This window comes from Myotis nattereri (genome assembly GCF_964212035.1).
Source record: "Myotis nattereri genome assembly, chromosome: 4".
In the NCBI taxonomy this organism is placed as follows: domain Eukaryota; kingdom Metazoa; phylum Chordata; class Mammalia; order Chiroptera; family Vespertilionidae; genus Myotis; species Myotis nattereri.
Genome location: NC_138079.1, coordinates 34,460,400 through 34,476,810, shown reverse-complemented (window position 1 = coordinate 34,476,810; position 16,411 = coordinate 34,460,400). Strand labels below are relative to the sequence as shown.

The window sequence follows — 16,411 nt, the reverse complement described above, 5'->3', positions numbered from 1 at the left end:
CACGCAGCCTGTTTCTCAGTCATTTGGTCGCCCCTCACTGATCCCTCTACCGGTCTGTTCACCCCACACAACCTGCTGCTTGGTCTTTTGGTCACCCCTCACTAACCCCCCTACTGGCCTGGTCGCCCCATGCAGCCTGCTGCTCGGTCGTTTGGTCGCCCCTCACTAACCCCCCTGCTGGCCTAGTTGCTCCATGCAGCCTGTTCGGTCGTCCGTTAGGTTGCAATGGTCACTTAGGCTTTTATATATATAGATAGGGGACACAAAACAGAAATTAATTTTAAAAAGTCAGACAATAGTTAAAATGGCACATGGTTAAGAATCTGCTAGAATGCAAGAAATAAACATTCTGGTAAGATGTATGAACACTAGAAAGAAAACTATTACCATCATTGTTGTTATGTAGGATAACAATGTTTGGGCTTTAAAGAAATACCAAGTCTAGTAACAAATCACTATAGCAGAAAATGTACAGTTCTAAACATTAATTATCTTGCTATATTGCAGCAATTTTCAACGGGTATGCCACAAAAATTTTTAAAACATGCGATACCTGTTTAATCAGGGGCACTGACCTCTTTTCCCTTAGATTATCAAATAAAAATATAACAGCCAATACAAAAGTAGCAGTCCAGTGTGAATGAATCAAAATTATAACTTTGTCAGAGCAGCAAAAATAGGTATTTTTGATGCACTGCAGAATTTTAATAGTTTATGTGTGCCATGAGATGAAAAAGGTTGAAAATGCTGCTGTAGTACAGACTTTTATAAACTATTCCATTTAATCAAAATGAAATTAGAAACTTTTAACCTGACATTTGTAGTTATAAGACATCGCTGTCTTAAAGTCAAAATTTAAACTGAGGTTTAGTGATTGTCTCACTAGTTGATAATACAAAGTAAAAACAAAACTAAATATTTATTGTTTGCTACTCTGTGCTAGATGGTCTGCTAATACATCAACAATCTCATTTATGATTTAAATAACCCTGTAAAGCAGGTTCTAGTTTTGTACCCATTCCACAGATGAGAGAAGTGTGTTGCTTAATTAGCTTATACTACAGATCTGCACCTTTCCTCCCCCCGCCATCAGAAAGTTCACAGTACACCACTTTGCTTTTATACTTTTAGGAAAGACCGACATTAGTACTGTTTTTCTTTTTGTTTTTTGTTTTAAATATTTTTTTATTGATTTTTTACAGAGAGGATGGGAGAGGGATAGAGAGCTAGAAACATCAATGAGAGAGAAACATCGATCAGCTGCCTCCTGCACACTCCCTTACTGGGGATGTGCCCGCAACCAAGGTACATGCCCTTGACCAGAATCGAACCTGGGACCCTTGAGTCTGCAGGCCGACGCTCTATCCACTGAGCCAAACCGGTTAGGGCATTACTGTTTTTCTTAACAAAAAGAAATCCAAAGAGGATTATTGCTTTTATGAAAAAAGGTGAAAAGCAAAAATAGTGTTCAGCATTTGTTTTGCAGTGAGCCATTATAGCAGCGGTTCTCAACCTGTGGGTTGCGACCCCTTTGGGGGGTCAAACGACCCTTTCACAGGGGTCGCCTAAGACCATCGGAAAACACATATATAATTACATATTGTTTTTGTGATTAATCACTATGCTTTAATTATGTTCAATTTGTAACAATGAAAATACATCCTGCATATCAGATATTTACATTATGATTCATAACAGCAGCAAAATTACAGTTATGAAGTAGCAACGAAAATAATTTTATGGTTGGGGGTCATCACAGCATGAGGAACTGTATTAAAGGGTCGCATTAGGAAGGTTGAGAAACATGGCATTATAGAGACAGCACATACCAAGTAGTGGGAGTGGTGCCACCAAACTCCTTCCTAGGGAAATACACTCAGCATCTCAGAATCAAGCTGGTGTAGCTTTGAATTGTGACTGTAAGCATATGTACTGTATCTTGATTTAGTATGTGCATCTGTTAGTAAGATGTGTCCTAAGGTATCAGAAAAGCCTAAAAGAGTTTGAAGAGTTTGAAAGGGTATTAGGTATAGCGTAAAACTGGACTTAACTAAATAGTTCAATCATGGTAAATAAAACAAAGGTTTTTGTATTATTTGGTACTAGAGGCCCGGTGCACTCGGGGGGGGGGGGCAGGGGGGGTTCCCTCAGCCTGGCCTGTGCCCTCTCGCAGTCTGGGACCCCTCAGGGGAGGTCCACCTGCTGGCTTAGGCCCGCTCCCCGGGGAATCGGGCCTAAGCTGGTAGTCAGACATCCCTCTGGCAGCCTGGGAGCCCTCGGGGATGTCCACTTGCCAGTGGGGAACAGGCCTAAGCTGCGGTCGGACATCCATAGTGCTGCTCAGGAGGTGGGAGAGGCTCCTGCCACCACCGCTGTGCTGGCAACCATCAACCTGGCTTGTGGCTGAGCAAAGCTCCCCCTGCGGGAGCGCACTGACCACCAGGGGGCATCGCCTGCATTGAGCATCTGCCCCCTGGTGGTCAGTGTGTGTCATAATGACCAGTCATTCTGCCGTTAGGGTCAATTTGCATATTACCCTTTTATTATATAGGACTAGGGGCCCGGTGCACGAAATTCGTGCACTAGGTGGGGGGGGGGGCAGGGGGAGTGTCCCTCAGCCCAGCCTGCCCCCTCTCACATACTGGGAGCCCTCAGGCGTTGACCCCCATCACCCTCCAATCGTAGGATCGGGCCCTTGCCCAGGCCTGACGCCTCTGGCCCAGGCGTCAGGCCTGGGCAGGGGACCCCCAGACCCCCCCGATCACTGGCTCTGACCCCCGCCCAGGCGTGAGGCCTCTGGCCCAGGAATCATGCCTGGGCAGGGGACCCCCATCTCCCTCTGATCGCTTGCTCCACCCCCCGCCCAAGCCTGATGCCTCTGACCCAGGCTTCAGGCCTGGGCAAGGGGACCATCATATCCCCCCAATCCCCGGCTCCACCCCCCACCCAGGCCTGATGCCTCGGCCAGAGGAGTTGACCCTCATCACCCTCCGATCACCAATCACCGGATCGGCCCCTTGACCAGGCCTGAGGCCTCCAGCAGAGGTGTCAGGCCTGGGCAGGGGATCCCCAGCTCCCCACGGTTGCAGGCTCCGCCCCTGCCCAGGCCTAACGCCTCTGGCCGAGGCATTAGGCCTGGGCAGGGGACTCCCAGCTCCCCACGATCTCCCGCTCTGCCCCTGCCCAGGCCTAACGCCTCTGGCCAAGGCATTAGGCCTGGGCAGGGGACCCCCAGCTCCCCGCGGTTGCAGGCTCCGGCCCGGGCAGCAGGGACCCGCAGTGGCAGCGGTGGGCGCCGCGATCGCGCGGACTCCACCCCTGCCCCTGCAGGACGCCTCTGGCTGAGGCGTCCGGCTTGTGCAGTGGGGACCCGCAGCTGCAGCGGCCCCGCGATCGTGGGCTCCGCTTTAGGCCCAGGCAAGGGACCCCTAGCTCCCGGGACTGCCAGCTTCGACCGTGCCCAGCTCCCATCGCTGGCTCCACCCCTACTTCCTGCTATCACTGGCCAAGGCGCCTGATTCTCTGATCATGGCTGCCTTTGCCCTGCCCCCCACCTCTTAGCTCCCCCCTGGGTTTCCGATCACTGTCAGTGGCAGGGGGCTTCTTCCTGCTTTCCCTTTCGCCTCCCTGCATTGTGCCTACATATGTAAATTAGCCGCCATCTTTGTTGGCAGTTAACTGCCATCTTAGTTGGCAGTTAATTTGCATATAGCCCTGATTAGCCAATGAAAAGGGTAGCGCCGTACGCCAATTACCATTTTTCTCTTTTATTAGTGTAGATAGTATAGATGATTTGGTAGGTTACTGGGGGAGGGGGGGTTGATCAGGGAATGATAAAAATTTTCCCATATAAATCAATGGCAATTGCTTCTTCACTTTATGCCATTTAGGCTTACGAAAGGTTTCATAGGAACACTCTGCTTTCAGATAGTGGGGAAACCTGTATTAGGAAGGTGGCCCAGTTGAGCTCCTGAGTTCAGCCTTATTGGCTCCAAGGTCTCATACCTTAACTATAGCAAGTCCTATTGTAGAAACCCCCTACCTATACTATACTTAAATCCTCTTGGGCTTATCTAATTCATATAATGCATGCAATCAGCCTTGATTTTTTTCAAACATTACTTTTGAAAGTACTTGTGTTAAATAACAAATTTCTTTAAAATTCTCTGTAGTAAAAGGAAGTGAGAAATGTTGTTAGAGCAGCTAAGAATTGCTGGGTGCTCTGTGCCAAGTTCATTCAAACACAATGAATTCTGGTGTCCCTCTAATGTTATTTTATGTACATTTAAATACGAACAAAGGTCAAATAAGGACAAATAAGAGGTAAGTCTTTGTCCTGGCTGGTGTGCCTCGGTTGGGTGTTGTCTCAGGCACCAAGGGGTTGCCAGTCAGACTCCAGGTCAGGGCACATGCTCAAGTTTTGGGCACAATTCCCAGCGGGAAGAGTGCAGGAGGCAGCCAATCTATGTGTTGCTTTCAAGTCAAAGTTTCTCCCTCTCTCATCCTCTTCCTTACTCTCTCTCTAAAAACCAATTTTAAAATCTTAAAAAAAACCCCACACAGGTAAGTCTTTAAGACTCCAAGTATAACAGTATTCCATAACATCATGATTCTCAATGTCAAGGACCAAAAATGTCAAGGACCAACATGATATTAATTACACTTTCTTTTTATTTTTAACCTTTATCGTTGGAAGTATTACATATGGTCCCCTTTTCCCCCACTGACCTCTTCTAGTCTGCCCCTGCCTCCCACCCCAGGCCTTCACCACCCTACTGTCTGTGTCCAAGAGTTATGCATATATGAATACAAGTTCTTTGGTTGATCTCCTCCTACCCACCCACCCTCCCCCACCTTCCCTCTGAGTAATTACACTTTCAATATTCCTATTGAGAAAACACACACACACACACACACACACACACACACACACCACACGGGAGTCCTTTGCAATAAAACCCCATGGCCTATGGATGGTAACCATTCTAAAATTTCAATACAGATATTCATATACTAAAATGGATGATTGGAAAAAGTAACAGCAGACACTGTTCTCTGAGAAAAGGTGACCACTAACTCATAAATTACTTTCATGTAATTTTTAAAAATTTCAGCCTCAAAAGCAATACAATGGAGCAAAGACAGTCTTTTCATCAAATGGTGCCAGAACTGGACCTCCACATGCAAAAAAATGACTCTAGACACAAACCTTACACCTGTCACAAAAAATAAATTCAAAATAGATCACAGGCCTAAATGTAAAACACAAAACTATAAAAGTCTTAGAAGATAATAGAGAAGAAACCTAGATGACTCTGGGTATGGTGATGATTTTAAGATACAATACTAAAGGCACAATTCATGAAAGAAAGAAAGGGCTAGACTTCACTAAAACCACAAACTTCTGCTCTGAAAAAGACAATGTCAAGAGAATAAATAAGACAAGCCACGGACTGGCAGAAGTATTTGCAAAAGACACATCTGATAAATAATCATTATCCAAAATACAAAAAGAGCTAGGAAATGTCAACAATAAGAAAACAATCCAATTTAAAAATTGGTCAAAGTTCTTAACACTTCACCAAAGAAGATATAGAGATGGCAAGTAAACATATGAAAAGATGCTCCACATCATATGTCATTAGAAATAAAACAAATTAAAACAATGAGATAGCACTGTAAAATTATTAGAATGGCCAAAATCTGTAACACTGATACCATCAAATGCTGGTGAGGACAAGAAACTCATTTAATGCTGGTGGGAATGCAAAATGGTACAGACACTTTAGAAGACAGTTTGGTGCTTTCTTAGAAAACTAAACATACTGTTACCATATGATCCAGTAGTCACGCTACTTGGTATTTATATCAAGCAACTGAAAATGTGTATCTCCACAAAAACCTATACATGAATGTTTATTGCAGTTTTATTCAGAATTGCCAAAACTTATAAGCAACCAAGTTGTCCTTCAGGGGGCAAATGGATAAATAAACTGTACATCCATACAATGAATTATTAAGTGCTAAGAAGAAATTAGCTAACAAGCCAGGAAGACATGGAGGAATCTTAAATGCATACTGCACAGTTAAAAAAAAAAAGCCATTCTGAAAAGGCTACATACATATAATTACAATTATATGACGTGCTGGAAAAGGCAAAATCATGGACACATCAGAGGTTTCCAGTTGGGGTGGGGAGAGGATGAACAGGCAGAGGACAGAGGATTTTTAGGTTAATGAAACTATTCTCTATGGTGCCATAATAATGAATACATGTCATTACATGTTTGTCCAAACTCACAGAATGTACAACACCAAGAGTGAACCCTAAAATAAACCACTAACTTTGGGGTGATAATTATTTGTCATTGTGGTACACTTGTTAAGAGTTAAATGAATGGGAGAAGCTATGCATATTGGGGACAAGGGATATACGGGAAATTTCTGTACCTTACACTCAATTTTGCTGTGAACATAAAACTGCTCTGAAAAAAATCAAGTCTATTAAAGAAAAGGATAACTAGACCTGATGCTTAACTTATTATGAAAAAAGGAATGGCTATACAATACCATCTCTGATCTGTGTCAGTGTCACTTATTCCAACATGCAATTCCAACATTTAGTGTTGAATACTACCTCACTCTTAGTCACCTCTATCAATTACCTGAACAGTTTTGATTTTTTTTAAGCGAACTCAGTCAAGCAAACTGGGACACCATGCTGCCCAAGATTTGACATTTCCTGGGACTATGAAGTTTTTAATTCATAACAGACATGTAAATGTTTATTTCAAGAATGGAAATCTTGAAAATCTCTTAAGCTAAAATCATCTGTATCATTCTTTGGTGCTGTTAGTGGTCTCAGTCAAGCTTTTGCATTTAGGTGCTAGGAGCAGATCTACACTTGCCTCCTGAAGAAAACGACAGGCTTTACTATAACAAGTACCCTTGTAGAGAAGAAACAGCCTTTTTGTCAGGTGTAAATACTTCTCAACTTTCTTAACACAATAATAAACAAACATGTGATTTCCTCAACTGATTTCCAGAGCATCAATAAGCAAAATAGATTTCTGATATGCTAGTTTTTCATTAGAAAACAAAACCTTGGAATTGTCTTCTATCTAGCTAGAAAAAGTCCAAACTAGAACAATAATGGTTAAGGGATATTGAAAATACTATAACCTTAGATCAAGTTAGGGTATTAAAAAAATCTATTATTTGGAAGCATACTTGCCTACTGTCTTATATAATCCATCTTTGCTGAGTTTTAGTTATTATACCCTTTTCTTTTTATTTAAAAAATTATGAAAAAGAGCCTGAGAGTCATAGAATATGTGCTGTTAAATTGTTGTCAACACTATCCACTCATCACTCAGTAGCTCTTTCATAAGAGAATTGACACTTTGAAAATCATTTATAATTTAAACACTAAAAAAACCTTCATCTCCTCTAAAGAACTTGTGATGTATCGTTATTTGGGGTAATGAGAAGACTGGCTCACAGGAAGCTTAGTTAAATCAGGTGTTCTATCACAGCAATGATGCTAAATTACTTAAAAGTTACATAGTTCCTCACTCCTTTTTTGGATCTGACTTTTCAATCCTATTAACTACAGTATTCACATCCTATTAAAAATCACCTGGTCGGAGAACCAAGATGGTGGCATAGGTTAACGCCAGAGTTTGCTGCTTTGAACAACTACTTCAAAAGTGAAACTAAAAGGCGGAAGGGACATCACCCAGAACCACTGGAAGGCTGGCTGAGTGGAAGTCCTACAACTAGGAGGAAAGAGAAACGCATACGGACACTCAGAGGAGGCACAGTGCTGAAGTCAAATTCTGAGGTGCGGAGTGCGCGGAGAGGGCTGGCGGCGGAGGGCGCGGTTGGCGTTTTCAATCGGGAGGGAGTCGCAGACTCTGAGCTCCAGATACAGGCGAGTCTTTAGGGACCCAGACTCAAACGGGAGAAGCGGGACTGCCTGGCTTCGGTCAGAGCGAGTGCAGCTTTCTCTCCGAGCTTTGCAGCCATTGCTGGGACTCAGAGAGGCAGAGGCCCTGGGGACAGGACTGAGAGCCGCCATAACTGCTCTCTCTGGCCCACCCTATTGATCCTGTGCTACCCACCCCGCCCAAGCCCTGCACAGAGGCATTTGCCGGATAGCCTCAGGCAAACGCCAGATTAGCACCTCCCTAGAGGACAGAAGTTCTCTCACTGCTGACACAGCTGATTCTCATAGCCACTTGGCCTGGAGGTCAAACCCTCCCTGGTATTAGCTACAACAATCAAGGTTTAACTATAAGACTGCGCACAAAGACCACCAGGGGGTGCACCAAGGAAGCATAACAAAATGCGGAGACAAAGAAACAGGACAAAATTGTCAATGGAAGATATAGAGTTCAGAACCACACTTTTAAGGTCTCTCAAGAACTGTTTAGAAGCCGCCGATAAACTTAATGAGATCTACAAGAAAACTAGTGAGACCCTCGATCGTATATTGGGGAACCAACTAGAAATTAAGCATACACTGACTGAAATAACGAATATTATACAGACTCCCGACAGCAGAACAGAGGAGCGCAAGAATCAAGTCAATGATTTGAAATGCGAGGAAGCAAAAAACACCCAAACGGAAAAGCAAAATGAAAAAAGAATCCAAAAATGCGAGGATAGTGTAAGGAGCCTCTGGGACAGCTTCAAGCGTACCAACATCAGAATTATAGGGGTGCCAGAAGATGAGAGAGAGCAAGATATTGAAAACCTATTTGAAGAAATAATGACAGAAAACTTCCCTCACCTGGTGAAAGAAATGGACTTACAGGTCCAAGAAGTGTGGAGAACCCCAAACAAAAGGAATCCAAAGAGGACCACACCAAGACACATCATCATTAAAATGCCAAGAGCAAAAGATAAAGAGAGAATCTTAAAAACAGCAAGAGAAAGAAACTCAGTTACCTACAAGGGAATACCCATACGACTGTCAGCTCATTTCTCAACAGAAACTTTGCAGGCCAGAAGGGAGTGGCAAGAAATATTCAAAGTGATGAATACCAAGAACCTACAACCAAGATTACTTTATCCAGCAAAGCTATCATTCAGAATTGAAGGTCAGATAAAGAGCTTCACAGATAAGGAAAAGCTAAAGGAGTTCATCACCACCAAACCAGGATTATATGAAATGCTGAAAGGTATCCTTTAAGAAGAGGAAGAGGAAGAAAAAGGTAAAGATACAAATTATGAACAACAAATATGCATCTATCAACAAGAGAATCTAAGAATCAAGTGAATAAATAATCTGGTGATCATAATAGAATCAGGGACATAGAAAGGGAATGGACTGACTATTCTTGGGGGGGAAAGGGGTGTGGGAGATGCGGGAAGAGACTGGACAAAAATAGTGCACCTATGGATGAGGACAGTGGGTGGGGAGTGAGGGCGGAGGGTGGGGCGGGAACTGGGAGGAGGGGAGTTATGGGGGGAAAAAAGAGGAACAAATGTAATAATCTGAACAATAAAGATTTAATTAAAAAAAATCACCTCAAATCTTATTTTATGAAGAAATATTAAAATAGTCAAAATAGTCAAACTGAACATACAGGTATCTTATTTAAATAATTCTATCATATGGTGAACAAATAAAAGAAGTTAGTTTTTTTTTTTTAAGTTTGCCCTTGAAGTATCATTTCAAAAGATCCCCAAACCAACCAACCAACCAAACAAGCAAACACACCTAGAAAGTTATACAGCAAACTAACTACATAAATCAAGAGGCTGTATGGCACAATGGATCCTGACAAAAGAAAAGAATGCCTCAGTTTCCTCCTTTACTAGAATAAAAGTGGTGCTACTTACAGCCTACAACATAATTAAGCAGGACTTCATATAGTATTTGTTCCTTGTCCGCTCCCCGGAGCCTAGAACAGTTCTTAGCACAAGGTAGATGTATAAATGCTGTTGCTATATATAATTTCTAAAGCTAGAAGAATAGAATCTCCAGAAATCTGCCTCAAGTCCTTGTTCCTACATAGGATGTAGACAAGGTAGATAGATATCCAAAGTGTAGAAACAGTGCTCTGTAAATTGATACACAGAAATCTCTTCACATTATACAATTCAAAGGAGTACTCTACTCTAAAGTGCCCAATACTAGTACATACTGCAATGCTTGGCAGAGATAGTAGGTTAAAAAGTGGACAAAAAGTAGAGTTTTGTCCTTTTTAAGGTAAATGATGCATAGGTCAAATTAATTTAACAAGTTAAAACTGAGTATTATTTTGTGTTGAATTTTTGTTATAAAAAATGGAAATACTATAAAATCTCATAAATAATAAATTACAGCAGAGCTACATAAAAGAAGATTGCTAATAATACAAGAACAAAAAGCTAGGAACAATTTGTGTTTTTTAGAAAAAAAAACATATCATCTTATGCACATACACACAGGCTTAAAGAAAGACTAGAAAGAAACACAACAAATATTAATAGACTAGAGGCCTGATGCACAAAATTCGTGCAAGAGTAGGCCTTCCTTCCCCCAGCTGCCAACACCAGCTTCCTCTGGCACCGGGGACCTGGCTTCCCTCCGGCCACTGGCAGGCACCTGGGACCCAGGCTTCCCTCGCAGCCCCAGCTTCGTCCAGAAGGACGTCTGGTCTAATTAGCATATTACGCCTTTATTATTATAGGCTAGAGGCCCAGTGCACGAAATTTGTGCCCAGGGTGGGAAGGGGGGGGGGTCCCTCAGCCCAGCCTACACCCTCTCCAATCCGGGACCCCTCAGGGGATGTCCAACTGCAGGATCAGGCCTAAACCGGCAGTTGGACATCCCTCTCATGATCTGGGACCACTGGCTCCTAACCACTCACCTGCCTGCCTGCCTGATCGCCCCCAACCACTCTGCCTGCATGCCTGATTGCCCCTAACCGATCTCCCCTGCCAGCCTGATCGCGCCTCTAACCTCTGCTTCAGCCCCCGCCACCATGGCTTTGTCTGGAAGGACATCTGGAAGATGTCCGGTCTATCTGGTCTAATTAGCATATTACCCTGTTATAAGTATATCAGAGGGGTGGAATTGCATGTGATTTTTTTCTATTTTTTACCTTTCTTTATTTAAAAAAATGCCTATCCACACAAATATTTCTAAATGATTTTCAACAAAGATACAGGCATTTCCACAGAGGAAAAATGTAGCCTTTCTAAGAAACAGTGCTGAAGCAACTGGACATCCATAGGCCACAAAAAGAACCTTAACCAAATCTTACCCCTTATTTAAAATTTTAACTCAAAATGGATCACAGATTTGAATGTAAAATGTTGGTGGGACTTTCCACAACGCTCAATGGGAGTACAGCTGCCCAAGCTGCACAGAGCAATAGGCTCTTTCCCACTCCCCCACACAGGCCGGGGACTGCTCACTGGCTGTCAAAACTGGTAAAAGAAACCACTTACTATGATGTCCTGGGAGTCAAACCCAATGCCACCCAAGAAGAACTGAAAAGGCTTACAGGAAGCTGGCCTTGAAGTACCACCTGATATGAATCCAAATGAAGGAGAGAAGTTTAAACAGATTTCTCAAGCTTATGAAGTGTTCTTGATGCAAAGAAAAGGGAATTATATGGCAAAGGAGGAGAACAGGCAATTAAAGAAGGTGGAGAGGGGGCAGTTTTGGCTCTCCCATGGACATCTTTGATATATTCTTTGGAGGAGGAGGAGGAAGGATGCAGATAAAAAGAAGCATCAGCTCTCAGTAACCTTAGATTTATATAATGGTGCAACAAGAAAACTATCTCAGCAAACAAATATGATCTGTAACAAATGTGAAGACTGAGGTGGGAATAAAGGAGCAGTAGAGTACTGGCCCAATCTCAGAGGTACTGGGATGCAAATGAGAACTCATCAGATGGGACCTTTAGCAAATTCAGCCTGTGTGCATGGAATGCCAGGTCAGATGCACTGAAGACAGATGCAAAAGCTGCAATGGAAGGAAGATAGTTGGAGAGAAGATTCTAGAAGTTCACATTGACAAAGATATGAAAAATGACCAGAAGATAACATTCCATGATGAAGGACACCAAAAACCAGGACTGGAGCCAGAAATATTATCACTGTTTTAGATCAGAAGGACCATGGTGTTTTCACTAGACAAGGAGACGACCTTTTTGTGTGTATGGACATACAACTGATTGAAGCACTGTGTGCCTTTCAATAGCTATGCTCGCTTTGGCAGCACATATATTAAAATTGGAACGATACAGAGATTAGCATGGCCCCTGTGCAAGGATGGCACACAAATTCGTAAAGCATTCCATATTAAAAAAAAAATAATAATAATAATAAAAGCCAATAGCTACTCTTGACAACCAAACCACAGTCATCACCTCTCATCCAGGTCTGATTGTCAAACAGAGTTATCAAGTGCATGCTAAATGAAGGCATGCCAATTTATCACAGGGATGGTGTTCAGTGTCAGACTTCTTAAGGGGCCAGTGAATAAATCTCACTGTTGGCATTTTATATGCAGTAGTGAATGAGTTAAGGACTATAATCACAATATACTTACCACTTGCTATTGCTTTTGTTTTAATACTAGAGGCCCAGTGCACAAAATTTGTGCACTTGGGAGGGTCCCTCAGCCCAACCTGTGACCTCTCACAGTCCAGGAGCCCTCGGAGGATGTCTGACTGACATCTTAGGCCCGCTCCAACAGGGAGCAATGGAAAAATAATCCTTAGATGAGGATTAACAGCAACAAAAAAAGTCATGTTCCCAAACTTAAAACTGGATATCAGAAATTAAGCAATTCTTGAAATTTATGAGTGTCTCCTTAATATACCAACTACAAGAAAAAAAAAATGTCAAATGTTAAAACTTTCAGAAAAACTTATAGGAGAAATTTTTCAGGACATAGAGATAAGCAAAGCATCTTATATTTAAGAACAGCACAATAAAAAACTGATAAATTGGACCTCATAAATGAAAAATCTTACTCTGTAAAAAACTTGCTAAAAGAATGAAAGGCGGCTTCCATCATATAGAACCACCATTTCTGTTCAGAAAGCTAGCTGAACAGAAGTCCTACAACTAAGGATATAAAGGAGCAGCCACATCAAGGCTAGTAGGAGGGGCTGGTCCCACACCCACATGTGGCTGATAAATATCAGAAGGGATATCTGGGCTGCAGAGAAGCCCCCAGAGGAGTGAGGGGTCCCAGCCCCACACCAGACCTCCCAGTCCACAGTTCCAGTGCCAGGAAGAGAAGACCCCGTAACTTCTGGCTGTAAAAACAAACGGGGATTGTGGGTGAGTGAGACAGAGGACTGCTGGAGTCCCAGATGTTCCTCTTAAAGGGCTCAAGCACGGGGGCTGCAGCTTCCTGAAGGAAACCAGAAACATACAAGGAAGAACTGAACTGTCTGGCATCAGGATGAGAGCTGGACAAGCAGCTTTCTCCCAGTCAGAAGTACTGGCAGAGGCCATTGTTCCTTTTCTGAGCCCCTCCCCACAGAGCTGGCAGGCAGGTGCCATATCTGAGTCTCCATCAACCTGGCTATCATTGTTGCCGAACTCAACTTGAGGGCCCACCCAAGCTGTTTCCAGTGGCTTTTCCGCGTGTAGGGGCCTGTCTTGGACCATGCTTCAGACTTTTCTAAAATCTCTCAAAAAAGCAGCATATGGCCTTGGCATGCCCATACCAATCATAAGTAGCCTCAGGCCCAGCACTAGTGGCAGCCGGTCTTGCTTCACAGTCATCTACAACAGGAGGGTGCACACAGTGCACATGGGGTGGGGGTGGGGGGGAGAAGCACACCTGGAATGCCCAACTCAGGTGAATGGGGAGGCTGTGCCACTGGACCCTACACAGTACATATTACATTAGGCTACTCTATCAAGCTTGGGAAACTTTATAGCTCTACCTAATACATAAAAACAAATACAGGGAGGCTGCCAAAATGAGGAGACAAAAAAACATGTCCCAAATGAAAGAAAAGAACCAAACTCCAGAAAAAGAACTAAACAAAATTGAGACAAGCAATCTATCAGGCACAGAGTTCAAAGCACTGGTTATAAGAATGCTCAATAAACTAGGGGAACAGTAGGTAAACTCAGTGAGACCTTCAACAAAGAAAAAGGAAACTTAGAAACAAAACTAAAAACATAAAAAAGAACCAGTCAGAAATAAAGAATACATTACAGGGAATTAACAGTAGAGTAGATGAAGCAGAGGATCATATCAGAGATTAGATAGATAAGGAGCAGAAACATCCAGCCAGAACAGCAAAAAGTAAAAGGAACCCAGCCCTGGCTGGTGTGGCTCAGTTGGTTGAGCTTTGTCCCATGACCAAAAGGTCACTGGTTTGCTTCCCAGTCAGGGCACATGCCCTGGTTATTAGCTCAATCCTGGGGAGATTGGGAGAAGGCACACAGGAGGTAGCTGATTAATGTCTCACACTGATGTTTCTCTCTCTTCCTCTCCCTTCCTCTCTCTAAAAATTAATAAAAAACCTTAGAAAGAAAAATAACCCAAAAAAGTGAGGATAGTATAAGGAGCCTCTGGGACAACTTCAAGAATACCAACATTCATTCATTATCATAGAGATGCCAGAAGGAGAAGAAAGGGAGAGCAAGTACTTGAAAGCCTATGTAAAAAAAAAAAAAATGACAGAAAATTTCCCTAACCTGGTGAAGGAAATAGACATACAAGTCTAGGAAGCACAGTGTTCTCAAAGAAGGCCCACATCAAGACACACCGTAATCAAAATGCCAAAAGTTAACACATTGTTTGCGGGTAGTTTTTATCGCGTGCTAACAGGTGGCGCGGGCCATTTTTGCTAATTTTTTGCGCAAATGGCAACGTTCAGTAAAATTACGATAACTTTAGTTTACGTATTTATACGTTACCCGCATTCTACCGCTAGACTATAAAAAACGTATTAATACGTGTCTCGCGCTCTACTACACTGGTAGAACGTATAAATACGTAAAACGTGTAAACACGTTTCCCACATACAATGTGTTAAAGACAAAGAGATTCTTATGAACAGAGAGAAGCAGTTAGTTACCTACAAGGGAGCTCCCATAAGACTGTCAACTGATTTCTCAACAGAAACTTTGCAGGCCAGAAGGGAATGGCAAGAAATATTCAAAGTGATGCTAAGCAAGAACTAAAACATGGAAACAACCCAGCTGTCCTCGGCAGATGAATTAAGCAAAAAAAAAAAAAAAAGTATATTCAATGGAATACTCAGTCTCAAAAAGGAAATTTTAACATGGATAAACTTTGAGGACATTAAGTAAAATAAGCCAGATCTAAAAAGAAAAATATTTTATGATTCCATTTATATGAGGCACTTCAAGTAATCACAATCATATGGACAGAAAAAATAGTGGCTGCCAGCAGCTGGGAGGAAGAAAGTAATGGGAAGCTATTGTTTAATGTGTAAAAAATTGCAATTTTGCAAGATGCAGAGAGTTCTAAAGATGAATGGTGTTGACTGGCACAACAATGTGTACTTAATACCACCAAAGTGAACATATAAAAAGTTAAAGTAAATTTTATGTGTATTTTACCACAATTCAAGCAAATACAGACTCGTGCACACACGCATGCAAAAAACAAAACAAACAAAAAATACACCACCTCATAGACACAGACAACAGTATGGTGATTATCAGAAGGAAAATGGGATGGGGGAGAGGGGTATAGGGAGATATAGATGGTGATGGAAGGCAACCTGACTTGGGATGGTGAACACACAATACTATATACAGATGATGTATTACAGAATTGTACACCTGAAACCTATATGATTTAATTAACCAATGTCAAGAAATTTAATAAAAAAGGAAACAATGAAAAAAAAGATTTTAAGTTATAACTCCAAAGAAGGGAAAGCTTCTTAAATATCTGGAAAAGCTTCAGGGGAAACAATGGTACTTGAATTGGACTTGATGGATAAGTAGAACAATAACTAAAAAATTAGTGAAGAGAATGCTTCCACTTCTGCTTGTTTCTCCAGAAACTGTTAAGGCGAAGTACCAAAAGTTTATCATCTCTTTCAAAATTAGTTTCCCAACATTCAATATAGGTAACTTGAACATCGATGTTACACGATTCCTGTATATGTGCCAGTAAAAAAGCAGTTTGATTTTCTCAAATAGTGCAAGTACCTTTTAACAGAGTATTTCTAATTCCTTCTTCTTCTCCTTTAATTTCACTCACCACTGAATACACTGCTACTATTCTAGCCAGCAATGGTGGATACATGTCATTATACATGTGTCAAAACCCATAGAATGTACATCACAAAGAGTAAACCCTAAAGTAAATGTAATGTAATATGAGTTAATATGGTAATGTAATGTGAGTTAATAATGTACCAATAATTGTTCCCCAATTGTAACAAATATACAGGTT

At 42.1% G+C, this 16,411-nt stretch overlaps 1 protein-coding gene and 1 pseudogene across 2 annotated transcripts in view; one reads left to right on the top strand and one right to left on the bottom strand.

The window, feature by feature from the left end:
- Nucleotides 1-16,411, bottom strand: part of ERBIN (erbb2 interacting protein) — a 121,782-nt gene that overhangs the window by 92,686 nt on the left and 12,685 nt on the right. The gene's annotated exons all lie outside the window — the stretch shown is intronic.
- Nucleotides 11,284-12,205, top strand: LOC308518131 (dnaJ homolog subfamily A member 1-like; annotated as a pseudogene). The gene has a single exon. The product of its transcript is annotated as a dnaJ homolog subfamily A member 1-like (transcript).